General features: G+C 41.3%; 1 protein-coding gene across 5 annotated transcripts in view; it reads right to left on the bottom strand.

Annotated features, from left to right (window-relative positions):
* Window positions 1–9,250, bottom strand: part of KLHL8 (kelch like family member 8) — a 58,578-nt gene extending 49,328 nt beyond the window's left edge. For all 5 annotated transcript variants that reach the window (XM_028117800.1, XM_028117803.1, XM_028117802.1 and 2 more), the window contains exon 1: window positions 9,047–9,250. The gene's annotated coding sequence lies outside the window, so the exon portion shown is untranslated. The remainder of the gene's footprint in view (window positions 1–9,046) is intronic.
* Window positions 9,251–14,554: the final 5,304 nt, after the last annotated feature.

The raw sequence follows: 14,554 nt of genomic DNA, 5'->3' as shown, positions 1-14,554 counted from the left end.
AAGACATGACATAATTCCTACCATTAATGAGCCTGAATTATCCAGATGGGACAAAAACAGATGCTAATAATAACGTGGTAAAGGCAATAGTAAAGAGATATACTGGATATTATGGGAGAACCCAAACTAGTCTGAATGATCAAGGCTCCCCACTGAATGTGAAAGCTCCCATGTACTCAAAATTCCCAATCCACTCTACCAAACTATAACCAAGTTCCATACAGTCTACTTCCTCAGTTCCTCTCATACTGTTGGCCCTGCTTCTCCAGCAATCCCACTTTAGTCCCAGGCCCCATCATCTCACAGCTATAATGACAGCTTCCCAACAGCCTCTTCTCTTACCAGTGCATTCTTCCTACTGCTGCCAGTGATCATTCCCAAATTTAAATCAGATCATATCACCTCAATGCTTAAAAAATTCCATGAATAATGTTAAAAAATTCCACGAATAATGCAAAAGTAAGGAGAAAGAAAACTGGATATAAGATGTATGATCTCTATTTTGTAAAGATGTACATGTGAGGGCGCCTGGGTGGCTCAGTTGGTTAAGCGACTGCCTTCGGCTCAGGTCATGATCCTGGAGTCCCGGGATGGAGTCCCACATCAGGCTCCCTGCTCAGCAGGGAGTCTGCTTCTCCCTCTGACCCTCCCCCCTCTCGTGCTCTCTCTCTTCCATTCTCTCTCTCTCAAATAAATAAAATTAAAAAAAAAAAAAGATGTATATGGGATAGGTTTCCAACCACAAGATAGTTCCAAGTGCAATTGCTGTTTTGGAATCAATTAATGAAATGATTCCAAGTCTCTATTTATTATAGAGAAATCTGTGGAGGAAAATAAGGAAACGTAAGTTTAACATGGGTCACAGAAATTTACAGAATGGGGCATACAAATTATATTCCCAAAGCTTCATCAAATTCTAAGAACGAAAGGGAAATGACTTTATTTACTGTTATTACAGCAAGCGTGCCTGTTTTAACTAGGTTAAATATTCTTATAGGTCATAAACATTTTATAATGCTTTAAAGTCCCTTATATAATGACCATAAGGTACAGCTGCTGATTTTATAGAACTTAAAAAGAGGTAGCATGGGGCACCTGACTGGCTCAGTTGGAAGAGCATGTGACGCTTGATCTTGAGGTTGTAAGTTCGAGCCCCATGTTCAGTGTAGAGAGTACTTAAATGAATAAATTAAAACTTTAAAAAATAAAAACAGGGGTGTGCCTGGGTGGCACTGTCAGCTAAGTGTCCAACTCTTGGTTTCGGCTCAGGTCGTAATCTCAGGGTTGTGAGAATGAGCTCTGCGACAGGCTCCATGCTCAGCACACAGAGTCTGCTTGAGATTCTCTCCCTCTTCCTCTGCCCCTCCCATTTGTGCGCTCTTGCTCTCTCTCTAGAATAAATAAATCTTAAAAATAAAATTTAGGGGCACCTGCGTGGCTCAGATGGTTGAGCGTCTGCTTTCGGCTCAGGTCATGATCCCAGGGTGCTGGGATCGAGCCCCACATCAGGCTCCTGGCTCAGCGGGGAGTCTGCTTCTCCCTCTCCCTCTGCCTCTCCCCCTGCTCATGCTCTCTCTCTTTCTGTATCTCTGTGTCTCAAATGAGTAAATAAAATCTTTAAAAAAATAAATAAAATTTAAAAATGAAAATAAATAAAAAGAGGTGGCATGGTATAGCAGAAATAAGAGTGACTTAGGTATCAGGATAATTGGATTTTAACTAGTTACATTTTTGGGAAGTTACCTAATCTCTCCAAGTCCCAGTTTTTTCATTTATAAAAGAACAGGATTGGATAGGTCATGGATCGGTAATCTTTTCTGTGAAGGGCCAAAGAGTAAACATTTTAGGCTTTGTGGGCCATACAGTCTCTTTCATGACCACTCAACTATGCCATAGTAGTATGAAAGCAGCCAGAGACAATACATAAAGAAATGAGTGTGGCTGTGCTCCAATAAAAATTTATTTACAAAAGTTAGAGGGGTGCCTGGGTGGCTCAGTCATTAAGCATCTGCCTTCGGCTCAGGTCATGATCCCAGTGTCTGGGGATCGAGCCCCATATCGGGCTCCCTGCTCCGCGGGAAGCCTGCTTCTCCCTCTCCCACTCCCCCTGCTTGTGTTCCGTCTCTCGCTATGTCTCTCTGTGTCAAATAAATAAAATCTTAAAAAAAAAAAAAAATGAGAGCAAGGGGTGCCTGGGTGGCTCAGTGGGTTAAGCGCCTGCCTTCGGCTCAGATCATGATCCCAGTATGCTGGGATAGCGCCCTGCATCACGCTCCCTTCTCAGTGGGGAGTCTGCTCCCCCTCTTGTGCTCTAATAAATAAATAAAATCTTTAAAAAAAAGTGAGAGCAAGCTGTTTAGCCTGTAAGAACCTAGTTTTAGGTAATCACTGTTTACCTTTAAAATATGAGAGTATTTTTTTTCTATTTAAAATTCCCTAAGCTGTTACCTTTATTTTTATATATTTTAAAAGATTTATTTTTTAAAAGATTTTATTTATTTGAGTGAGAGAGAAATAATGAGGGGGGGAGAGGGGCAGAGGGAGAGGGAAAAGCAGGCTCCCCGATCCCAGCTTGATCCCAGGACTCTGAGATCATGACCTGAGCCAAAGACAGAGCTTAACCAACTGAACCACCCAGGTGCCCCTAAAGATTTATTTGAGACAGAGAGAGAGAGAGAGACAGAGAGCACCTGTGCATGCAGTGAGGAAGGGCAGAAGGGGAGGGGGAGGGAATCTCAAGCAGACTCCCTGCTGAGCACAGTGCCCCAAGCAGGGCTCCATCCCACAATCCTCAGATCATGACCTAGGCTAAATCAAGACTCCAATGTTTAACTAACTAAGCCAGGTGCCCTGGTTGCCTTGATTTTTAGAGAAATCTGTTAGCCATATGTAACACAGGGCACACAGACTAGTGATTAATAGCAGACTTTAGGATCAGACAGCTTTGGGATTCTCTATTAGCTGTCAGCCTTGGACAAGTCACTTAAAATCACTCTGAGCCTCAGCTTTCTTGTAAGGTTCTTGTGAAGTTTAAATGAACTAATAATAGGGGTGCCTGGCTAGCTCAGTCAGAAGAGCATGCAACTCTTGATTTTGGGGTTGTGAGTTGGAGCCCCATATCGGGTGTAGAGAGCACTTAAAGAACTTTTTTTTAAAAAGTTTAAATGAAGTAATAATATATGAAGTATTTAACCCTATATCTAGTATACAATAAGCATTCAATAAACGAACATTACTTTTGCAATAATTTTACATTACTAATATATTACATATAACATATTACTTAATATTACATTATTATAAATTTATTTTTTTAAAGATGTATTTGACAGAGAAAGAGACAGAAAGAGAGGGAACACAAGCAGGGGGAGCAGGAGACGGGAGAAGCAGGCTCCCCACGGGCTCCATCCCAGGACATGGAGATCACGACATGAGCTGAAGGCAGACACTTAACAACTGAGCCACCCATGCGCCTCATAAATTTTTTTTTTTAAACTATGTGATCCTGAGTCCTTGGTCAGGAACACAATACTCCATTTTTTTCCAGCAAACAAATAAAATATGCTTTATAATGATCTACATTCAGATGCATTTTTCACTAAAGCAAAAGATGAGGACTGGCTATATTACCCTAAGTCTTCCTGTTGTTTTGTTTTGTTTTTAAATGACAACAGTCAACTTTGTAGACAGCAGATAGGAGGGGCAGGGGAAGAGGGAGAGAGAAGATAGTTGGCACTACCTACTTACTAGCTGTATGACCTTGGTAAAGTTATATAACTTTTTATTAGCCTCCATTTCTTCACCTGTAAAAATGTGAAAGTAACAGTACCAACTTCATAGGACTGTTATTAGAATTAACTGAGTTAATAAATCGTCTGGCACATAAACTATATAGTAACTGTTATTATCTGAGTTAGATATTTAACATTTGTTCATTTCAGTCCTCGGACAACCTGAAGAGGTATTATTCCTATATTTACAGCTGTAGATAATAAGGTTCAGAGAAGCTAAGAAACCTACCCAAGGTCACCAGTGATTAAGTGGCAATGCCCAGGACTCAACATAGGCTTGCCTGACTACAAAGCCAAAACTCTTACCACAAGGCTAAAGATGACATCAACTATATCTCTGTATGGTATATACAAAGGAATTTTAAGAACTAAAATAGGGGTATTAATAATAATCTCCCCAGGCAGGAAAAGTTTTTGAATTTTTTAAAGTTCAAGGGTAAGAGAATACACAAAATCACGGATCTTCTTAAAATGATAGTATTCCCATAAGTAAAATTTTTCCTGAAATGATTCCTCTTTTTAACTTATGTCTAATTAATTTAACTCAAACGTTCATTATTAAAGTAATAAGCAATCCTCGGCACTAAAATAACTAAAGATGCAGCATAGTGACTTATCTTGTACACAGAAAGTACTATGCAAATGCTGGCATTCACCTCTACTTGATCTCTGAGATTTATATAGGACTCTCAGACTAATTTTATAAGAAGCAAACGTAGAGAGCCAAACACACTTCTGTTTACTTTATTCCATAAATTCCCAAGTATTGATTTAGAACTTGAGCTTTGAAAAGCTTTCCCGTTCAAATGAAAACAGTAACCAATATTAAAGGGGAAAAGTAAAAGACACCTCAAGGAAAAAGACCAAAAGACATTACTCCACTGCATAGATTTATTCTTAAGTTTTCTGCATTATTTCATTCACCCCATACTCTTTAGGCCTTGTGAGTGCCTGGCCTGGTAACTGATCCAGAAGAGAAGTTGGCTTCACACTGTAAAGCCTCAGAGCTCAGCAACCTAATACTAACAAGAAACATACGGCAGGTTGATGTAGCTTATTTCCAAACTCTATTACAAGAATGAACCCAAACTTAGAACTCTAACCTAACTCTAAAATTCCCCAAGTGCAAATAAGATTAATCTTCAATGTTATAAAATTACAAATTATAATCTAATCTACTTAAGCAGATTGTCAATTTTTTTCAAACCAGAAATTCTGAAAGTCAAAATAACCATTAATTAAGAATTAATAAAACATTACACTCTGTGCTATACAGGAAGAAATATAACAACAAATACACTATGTAAATGTCATTATCTAGTTTGGAAGACAAAATAATTTTCTTTAGCATTTGGTGTTCTGTTGAGAAAAGAAAAAATGTTCAAATTTTAAGTTAAGGAAACCAAATCATCTTTTAGCATTTCAAAATAATATTCTAACATGCTGGATTGTATTAGGGTATCATTCCTTGCCAAGTATTCTGTTGCCCATCAAGACGGGAGGGGAGGGGAGGAATGGACAGTATCTGCCTAACAATAATGGATCCATCAGTAGTGTCATCTCCACATATAAGAAACAGCACTATCATTCATATGAACACAGTATATCATAAATATCAACCTCTAGTTCTAGAAGAAAAACAGGCACTCATGGTGGTTCAAAAATTACCTTTCTCAAAAAAAAAACAAATATTAAAAATAATCTGCAAGGGGTGCCTGGATGGCTCAGTCAGCTAAATGTCTAACTCTTGATCTCGGCTGAGGTCTTGATTGTGAGTTTGAGCTTAAGTTGGACTCCATGATGGGCGTGGAACTTACTTTAAAAATAATAATAATCTGCAAAACTTTGTTTAGTAAAGAAGACTGCCTAGATAACTGATGCTAACAGTTCTTCAACCTTTGCCAGGGGTTGTCCATGAACCCCCTTTGAACAGCTGTTGAAAGTTATAGGTCTTTTCCCCACAAAGTACAGATATACAGAGTTCAGACTCTTGTAAGACTATGGACATGTCCATAGATCTAGGTTAAGAACCAGAAACATGAAGTAGAAATTTTCCCAAGGTACCTTTGACTCTCTTTCATAATTTTACCTCTGACTCACAAGACCCAACTAAATCATTCATAACCAGACAATGAACTCTCATGTAAAGCCAGCCCTTAAAAAAAAAAGTTTGATAGTATTTACTTAAGCAGTATTCACCTGAAAATACACTGATAGCATTTTATTTTATTTTTTAAAGATTTTATTTATTTATTTGACAGAGAGACAGAGAGAGAGCATAAGCAGGCAGAGCGGCAGGCAAAGGGAGAGGGAGAAGCAGGCTCCCTGCTGAACAGGGAGCCTGACAGGGGGATCATGCCCTGAGCCAAAGGCAGATGCTTAACCCACTGAGCCACCCAGGTGCCCCAACAGACAGCATTTTAAAATACAGCACGTAACTAAGTGATATCAATAAACATTATAGTGTATTAATTTATAAAATGATTTCACATAACAATTAATACTCTATCTCCCTTTTAGAGCTAACAAAATGGAGGTTCAGAAAATAACTTGCCCTGGTCACACAGCCAACAAATGGAGAGCTGGGATTCTAATTGAGTTGTCTAGTTCCAGAACTGAGCTTACTTAGTACATTATTATATCCTGATGCTGCCACAAAAACCCCTCAGAGAAAACAGATTTAAAAAAAAAAGAAAGCCTAATGGGTCACATTCTATTGTAGATACATCTTGACATCAGTAAAAAAAAAATTAGTGTATTTAAAATGTTTGATTTCCTCTTGCTTCATTGGTTAACATAAAACATGGTTTTCAGAAAAATAAATGGTCAAGCTAATGAGTTTCAGGACTGAAAAATAAGGATATTTTGTTATTCTATGAAGCATTCCTTCTCATTCATCTCTTTAATTCTTAACATGCAATGTTAAGAAATGTAAATGTAAATATAAGAAACTGAAAGTTTAAACATCCAATTTCTTTTAAAACACAAAAACTATTTGAAATTAATTTTTAGGATGTTCAAAATATTCCTTGTAATCTTTTTTTTAAATAACAATACTTCCATTCTCTACAAATCAAAATTTCTTGATTTTTTTTTTAAGTGTCATTTGTCTAAACCCATAGGATACACAACACCCTACTGTAAACTATAAACTTTAGGTGATAATGATCTGTCAGTGTAGATTCATCGATTGTAACAAACGTACCATTTCCATGTGGGAATGGAATGATGGTGCAGGAGGTGTGCCTATGTGGAGCCAGGCAGGGGGCATATGGAGGCAGAGGGTACACGGGAAATCTGTACCTTTCACTCAATCCTGCTATGAACCTAAAACTGCCATAAATATAAACTATTTTGCAAAAGGGCTGGGGCGGAGGTGTCAAAATTTACCTCATTTTGTTAACAAATGAGGAAATAATTGTCTTCTAAAAATTACCCTGTGGAAAAAAAAATAAAAATAAAAATTACCCTGTGAATTAAGTTTCCTGCCAGAATACAGAATGTGCAATTATTACAGCATATATCATTTAAAAAGCCATTAACAGTAATCTTATTAAATGCTAAAAGAATTAGTTTTAAATGTTAATACGAAGCTAAGTGCACATGTGAGTATAGTTATCTTAAGATTCCTTTTTATATTTATGTTCATACTATTTGGTATTTTAGGGGACTAAAAGTCTGAAGTGGGTGGCGGGTTGACTGACAAACTAAATGGGGTGCCAGTGGGAGGAGGAAAAGCAACAACCAATGAAAAAAGCCACCGCCAAGCAGAGGTCCTCTGTTCTCCCAAGTCGACCCTCTGCCAGGGTCAGGATTCAAGGGACATGGAGAAAGGATTTCCTCATAGAGTGAGAATGAAGAACAGCAAGAGTCAAACAATCATCGACTCATATAAAAGAAAAACAATAAAAAAAAGAAGAAAAGAAAAAGTGCAACTAGTAGATAAAATACTTGTGTCAACCCAGGTTTTTCAAGCTTTCCCCAAAGTATCTTCCAAATGTGGTAACCACCCACAGGGGTAACATTAGCATAAAGGGCCAAAAATAGTTATGTTATTAAAACAGATTAAAAGGCGGGGCGCCTGGGTGGCTCAGTCGTTAAGGTCTGCCTTCGGCTCAGGTCATGATCCCGGGATCCTGGGATCGAGTCCCACATCGGGCTCCCTGCTCCGCGGGAAGCCTTCTTCTCCCTCTCCCACTCCCCCTGCTTGTGTTCCCTCTCTCGCTATGTCTGTCAAATAAATTAAATTAAATTAAATTAAAAACAGATTAAAAAGAATACTGACTGAGAAAGGTTCAATTTTCTACGAAAGTCCTCTGATTCAACACTGCCCAGTGGGAATACACGTAGAACGCTTTTCACACCCAGGCGCGCAAACGCTACGACTGTGCAAATCCAGTAAAGGACAAGCCCCGGGCTAGAAAACTCCCAACTCTGTAGACAAATAGCCCAGCCTGAAGAAGCCAGCAAGTTAACTAAGCCCAGAACTGAGTGGAAGGAAGAAACAGCTGGCTCTGGGGCAGTAAAACAAACTCCGCGGAGCGGCTGCGCCTTCGGAAAGGGGCTGCAGTTGCTGATGTCACACCAGGAGGCACTCTTCCACAGGGTCTCCACCACCGCGGAAGAGACACTTGGCACGAGCCGCAAACCCCCAGTACCAGCAGATTCCGTCTAGCAGCAAGCTCCGCGGAGAGCCAAGTGCCGACAGGCAGCGAGCCCCTCCGGCGGGTCAGTCCCGGGCCGGCGACAAGCCCCCTGGGCAGGCCAGTCCCGGGCGGGCTGCGAGTCCCCATGCCGCAGAGCCGGGAGAGAGCGCACCTGCCGCGCGCGCCCACGGGCCGGCCGCCCTCCCCCGGCCCCCGAACCCAGCCGGCCGCACCGCTCCTGCTCATTCCTTGCACCCCACCAAGCACCTGCCTGTCCCTCTCTTCCTGGAAAGACCGACCAAGAGGAGAGAGCCAAGGGAGCCACCGACGCGGCTGACAAAGCCAGAGGCTGGGGATCTCCTCCGGGAAATGCAACCCTGTTCCTCCCGCCAACGGGAGCGACAGAAAACGTGCAGCGGTTTAATGGGCCCCAAACCCTCTCAGCTGCGGAGTTTTAGTTACTGCTCGTAAGGCTGGAGTTTCCTCGAGCCGGAGGCGCAAGCCCGGGCGGCGTTACGATTTCGGGTTGGGGTAAGGGAGGGCTCGGCGTGAACCGACAGCACCGCACAAAGGGAAGAGAGGAGTGAGGGGGGGAATGAACGCAGTTACCTCGGTCCTCGGCTCGTCTCTCCTCTCGGTTCCTGCCGGCCTCGCCAAGGCTGCAGCTGCCCTGCCAGGTTCCCGCAACCCAGCGTTCTCCCGCAGCACCCAGCAGCGCCGCACTAACCCAGCTGGAGCACCCGACGGACGCGCGCCCTCCTGCGCGGCCCCGTAGAGCCCCGGTCGGCGCCCGGCGTCCTCCCGGCTCAGCCCCGAGAGCGGCGGCCTCTGAGGTTGCGAGCGGAGCGCGCGCCGGAGCCTGCGCACTGCACCCTGGGAGGTGTGGTTTATGGTTACCTCCTCCGGGTGCCCGTCCCCCCACGTCCTCTCCGCCCCGCTGGCTCCCGGGCGGCGGGAGAGTTCCCGGGACTCGCGGTGCTGTGCTGCTGGGGGAAGGTAGACCAGGGCCTAGGGGACGTCCTCAAAACAGTTCTGGATAGTTTATTAATATCTCTGAAGTTATTCGTTTCTTCACTTCGGTGGCCGTACAGAATTTGGTTTCTTTTTATATCCATCAACTCCCCTGCCGCGCGCGTTGAGTGTTCCTTGGGTTTCTATCGCTTTCTTAAAAATGGTGGGGGAGGGGGGAAGACTTCTGTTTTTATTCCTATGTCACTTTCTCCACATGTTCCCCAGAGGATATACAACAGCAGCTTGTGAGACCCACAGTTTATAAACCTAAGGAAGCAGTTAATTGACCTAAGCAGACACTGGCAAAAATCATTGCAAATAAAAATGATGTTGAAATAAACCAATTTTTCAATAAAGTCAGTGGAATGTAGAGGTGGGAGATTAAGAGAGAGCAAAGAAAAATTTTTTAAAAGATATTCTCCTAACACTGTGTCTTTTATTAGAACAATCTCAAGCTTTCACAATCCCAGGAATCTATGTCAGAATAAATTCAACCCTAGGTACATTTATGAATGTTAACGTATACGTTTGTATTGATTTTGCTCGAAAAAGAGCTTTTTCAAAAGTAGTAGCATCTTATGTTAAAACCCCAAAATGACTACTTGAATTTGAAGTTTCATTTCTAAAAAACATCACCTTTTTTACATAAAAGAAATTGAAATAATCCTTAATATTTCAAAATATTCCTCTTCAGAGCAATGTATTTTGCAAATTTGATGTCAATGCCCTTAGAAAGATAGAACAAGACCAGTTTTAAAGTATACACTCACACACACAATTATAAAATTTGTCTGGAAGCATGATGCAATATATATTTAATAAAACCATGTTCTAGTAGAATTTTTTATATAATATGAACTTTTCTTTTTAGTCAGGTGTACTATGTCTCCTAAAAAATGCTCTATAGGGGTGCCTGGCTGGCTCAGTTGGTAGAGCATGTGATTCTTGACCTCAGGGTCATGAGTTCAAGCCCCATGTTGGGCCTAGAGTTTACTTTAAAAAAAATTAAAATGAAATAAAAAATGCTTATAGAACAGAGTGGATTTTTTTTAAGATTTTATTTATTTATTTGACAGAGAGAGACACAGTGAGAGAGGGGACACAAGCAGGGGGAGTGGGAGAGGGAGAAGCAGGCTTCCCACGGAGCAGGGAGCCTGATGCGGGGCTCGATCCCAGGACCCTGGGACCATGACCTGAGCCGAAGGCAGCTGCTTAACGACTGAGCCACCCAGGCGCCCCCAGAGTGGCTTTTTCTTTTTTTTTTTCAAAGATTTTATTTATTCATGAGAGACAGAGAGAGAGAGAGAGGCAGAGGGAGAAGCAGGCTCCCAAGGAGCAGGGAGCCCGATGCGGGACTCGATCCCAGAACCCTGGGATCATGACCTGAGCCAAAGGCAGACACTTAACCATCTGAGCCACCCAGGCGCCTGGCTTTTTCTCTTCTAATTGACATATACAAAGCAATAGATTTCTTGTAATTACCAACTACATCAAAGAAATATACACAAAATTTTAATACTCTTATCATTTATTTATTCAAGAATAGTTATTGAGCATTTAACTATGTGCTAGACACTGAGCCAGAAAATGGGAAATACACAGTGAACAAAACTAAACAGACCTGGCATTCTAGCGGAGGAGACAGAAAACTAACAGAGAAATGAAAAGGTATGCATAGAGTTACAAGAGAAGTGGAGAGCATACAAGGTACACCAATCTAGAGCTTTTTGTTGGGAGAGAAGAATCACACACAAAAAAATCTGAAAATTAAATGAAATTTTCAAACCAAATGTCAATAAACTAGGGGTAGGGGAGAGAGAGTCCTTCTCTAAAAAGTAATATGTCAGGGCACCTGGGTGGCTCAGTCGGTTAGGTGTCTGCCTTTGGCTCAGGTGGTGATCCTGGGGTCCTGGGATCAAGCCCCACATTGGGCTCCCTGCTCCGCGGGGAGGAGGCTTCTCTCTCCCCTTCTCCTTCTGTATGTGGGCTCTCTCTCTCTCTAGTTCTCACTCTCTCTCAAATAAATAAAATCTTTTAAAAAATAAATAAAAAGTAGTATGTCCACAGAAATACTCTCGGGCACTGGGTGGCTCAGTTGGTTAAGCGACTGCCTTTGGCTCAGGTCATGATCTTGGAGTCCCAGGATCGAGTCCTGCATCAGGCTCCCTGCTCGGCAGGGAGTCCGCTTCTCCCTCTGACCCTCCCCCCTCTTGTGCTCTCTCTCTTTCATTCTCTCTCTCAAATAAATAAAATCTTAAAAAAAAAAAAGAGGGCGCCTGGGTGGCTCAGTTGGTTAAGCGACTGCCTTCAGCTCAGGTCATGATCCTGGAGTCCCGGGATGGAGTCCCGCATCAGGCACCCTGCTCAGCAGGGAGTCTGCTTCTCCCTCGGACCCTCTTCCCTCTCATGCTCTCTATCTCTCATTCTCTCTCTCAAATAAATAAATAAAATCTTAAAAAAAAAAAAACCTGCCATGTAAAAGGTGTACCAGGAGGAAAGACATTTTTATCACCAGAAATGGAATTTAGGGCCAAGAAGTCTATATAAACAAACTTTGTTAAACTTACCCTTATCTTCCTAGTTACTTCACTATTTGGTACCCCCAGCCCAAATCCCTTTGTCTTGTCAGTTTGTCCCAAATTTCTTACTTCTTTGTCTAAAAGTATGAAAGCTTCCTACTCTGGTCACTTCTTCGGGTCTTCATTGGGAAAATGCCCATGTACATGTAAAAGTTCAATAAAATGTGTATACTTTTCTCCCGTTCATCTGTTTTTATCAGTTTCATCTTCAGACCCAGCCAGGGATCCTAGAAGGGTCAAGTAAAACGTTTTCGTCCCTAACCTCGACTGAAAGAAAAGAACACATATTTCCATAATCTGACAAGGATTATTTTCTTAGCTTTTACTGATTCCTCTCTAGCTCCATTTGCGAATAAACAGCACTGGCCTTAATAAGTGAAGATCTTTCTTCCCTTCCCTAAATCTCACAAAGTCCCATAAATTAAAACTGGAAAAGGGCTGATATCTGTTGACTCATTGTCTGATGTACTTTGGTCTGAATAAATCACAGTGTTTTAACCTTAATTGACATTTGCATTTTAAGCTAAAATAGAAGGCATCTTTATCTCTAATCCTGAAATAAAAGGCTTTATAATCTCCAAAAGAATTTCAGATGTGGCCTGCGGAGGGATATAGGAAGATTAATGAAGAGGACAATTTTTATCTTCATTTGCAGTGGGGGCACAGATTTGCAGCCAGAGAGACTGCCAGAATAGAACTTCCTTGAAGAGCCTGAACACTACTAGCAAGACCACCACCTCTCCCTGCCCAAGTCAGAGTCACTGGCTTGCGCTTTCTTGCCCCCCTCCCCCCTTATCTTATCACCCTCTTGCATGACCAAACTTGACTGAAGTGCTTCAGCTTCCCTTTAACAATTACCACTTCCTGCCTTCTGGCCCACAACACACCGGATGCCTACATTTTCTGGCCTTTGTCCAGCGGCCCAGCTTATGCTATTTTAGTTAATTTATGACCGTTCTAATATCCATTACCCTTGCCAATAATCTGACATAGTTATCTCTAAACCTTTGCTAACCTTTTTCCGTTGTGGTCTCTGAAATACTTGCATTTCCCTAATTTCCTTCTGGGCCTTTGTAATTGTTGTGCCTTCTCCCTCTTTGCCTGACTCCCACTCATCATCCAATATTAACTTAGATACTATTTTCATGAGGAAGTCTTCCCTGGTTAAGGGCCCTCTCCCCAATTCTGGGTTAGCTCTTTACAGTTATGCTCACACTGCAACAACCTATTTTTGCCCCAAAGGTAGCACTTACCAGTGAGCATTTTAATTAAGTTATCTACCTCTTTCATTTATCTGAAAGACTCTTAAATAGAAAGTAGGAGCATAGTACTTGATATATAGTAGCTGTTTAATAAACACTCTAGCAACAAATGAATGCATATCAACTGAGTGCCATAAAGAAGGTTTGAGCAAATATTTTCTGTAAAGGGCCAAATAGTAAATATTTAAGGCTTGCAGACTCTAAGACCCTGTCACAACTATACAACTCTGCTTCCTAAAGGACAATAGATAATTCCCACTGGTGGCTTCAGAATATCTCTAAAAGACAGAATTTGAGTTAAAAAAAAAAAAAGGAGTGGAAGGAGTGGGGTACAGCTCTGGGCTAGAGAACATTACTTGAGAATATATATACACAGTAGATCCATAGTTCTTGTTTAGAGTGATAAGTATTTTGGGTAGTTTGGGGTGGGTCAGTGGATGGAGCTAAAACAGAAAGCATCCTTGGTATGGCCACTGTTTGTTCAATTTGTGCACTAAATTTTTCTTTTTGAAAATTACTTGTGTTTGTGAGTTTTTACAATTTATAATTTAATCTGAGTTTACCCCCATATTTAACATTTCACTTTTGCTACTCCATCCTGCCCAAGTCAAATCACTTTCCATTTCCTGTGAACTTGCTTACACGTGGTGGAGATTTCAGCTGCGTATGTGGGGAGCTGTGGAATTCTCTCCATGGCAATCCGTGAAGTGACAGGACAAGAGCAATTTGCCTCCATCCCTACACGACTCTGTAAGTATTGTCACTTTAGTCATCAAAAAAACATATTTAGAGAAACTCTGTTTTCTGACATCTGGGTTTGAAATACTTGCAATACACTTCTGAGCAAAATTGTATCCATATATGTGGGAGAAACTGACACAGAGAAACAAATGCAATTGTGTTTCAATTCTGACATGCATTCCAAATGTATGATCTATATGAAAAGCACTTGTTTTGGGGCGCCTGGCTGGCTCTGTCAGAAGACTGTGAAACTCTTGATCTTGGGGTCATGAGTCCAAGCCCCATGTTGGATATAGAGATTACTAAAAAGATAAATGAAAATATAAATTCAAAAAAAGAAAAGTACTTGTTTCATTAAAGATATAGATCTATATTACATTAGACTTCTGATAACATCTTCACAGCGTCATAACGGAATCTCTCTGAAAAGTTTATTTTTTAAAATATTAATGTAAATTAAAATAAATGCAGCATGGCAGGTACTGTTAAGTGTTTACACAGTATCTTCTTGCCTTCTTTGTGAA

This window comes from Eumetopias jubatus, unplaced genomic scaffold, assembly GCF_037043125.1.
Source record: "Eumetopias jubatus isolate StellerSeaLion01/CBP00866 unplaced genomic scaffold, mEumJub1_p1.0 scaffold_2, whole genome shotgun sequence".
NCBI lineage: Eukaryota > Metazoa > Chordata > Mammalia > Carnivora > Otariidae > Eumetopias > Eumetopias jubatus.
Note: the sequence above shows the minus strand (reverse complement) of the source record. Positions and strands in the feature narration are given on the sequence as shown.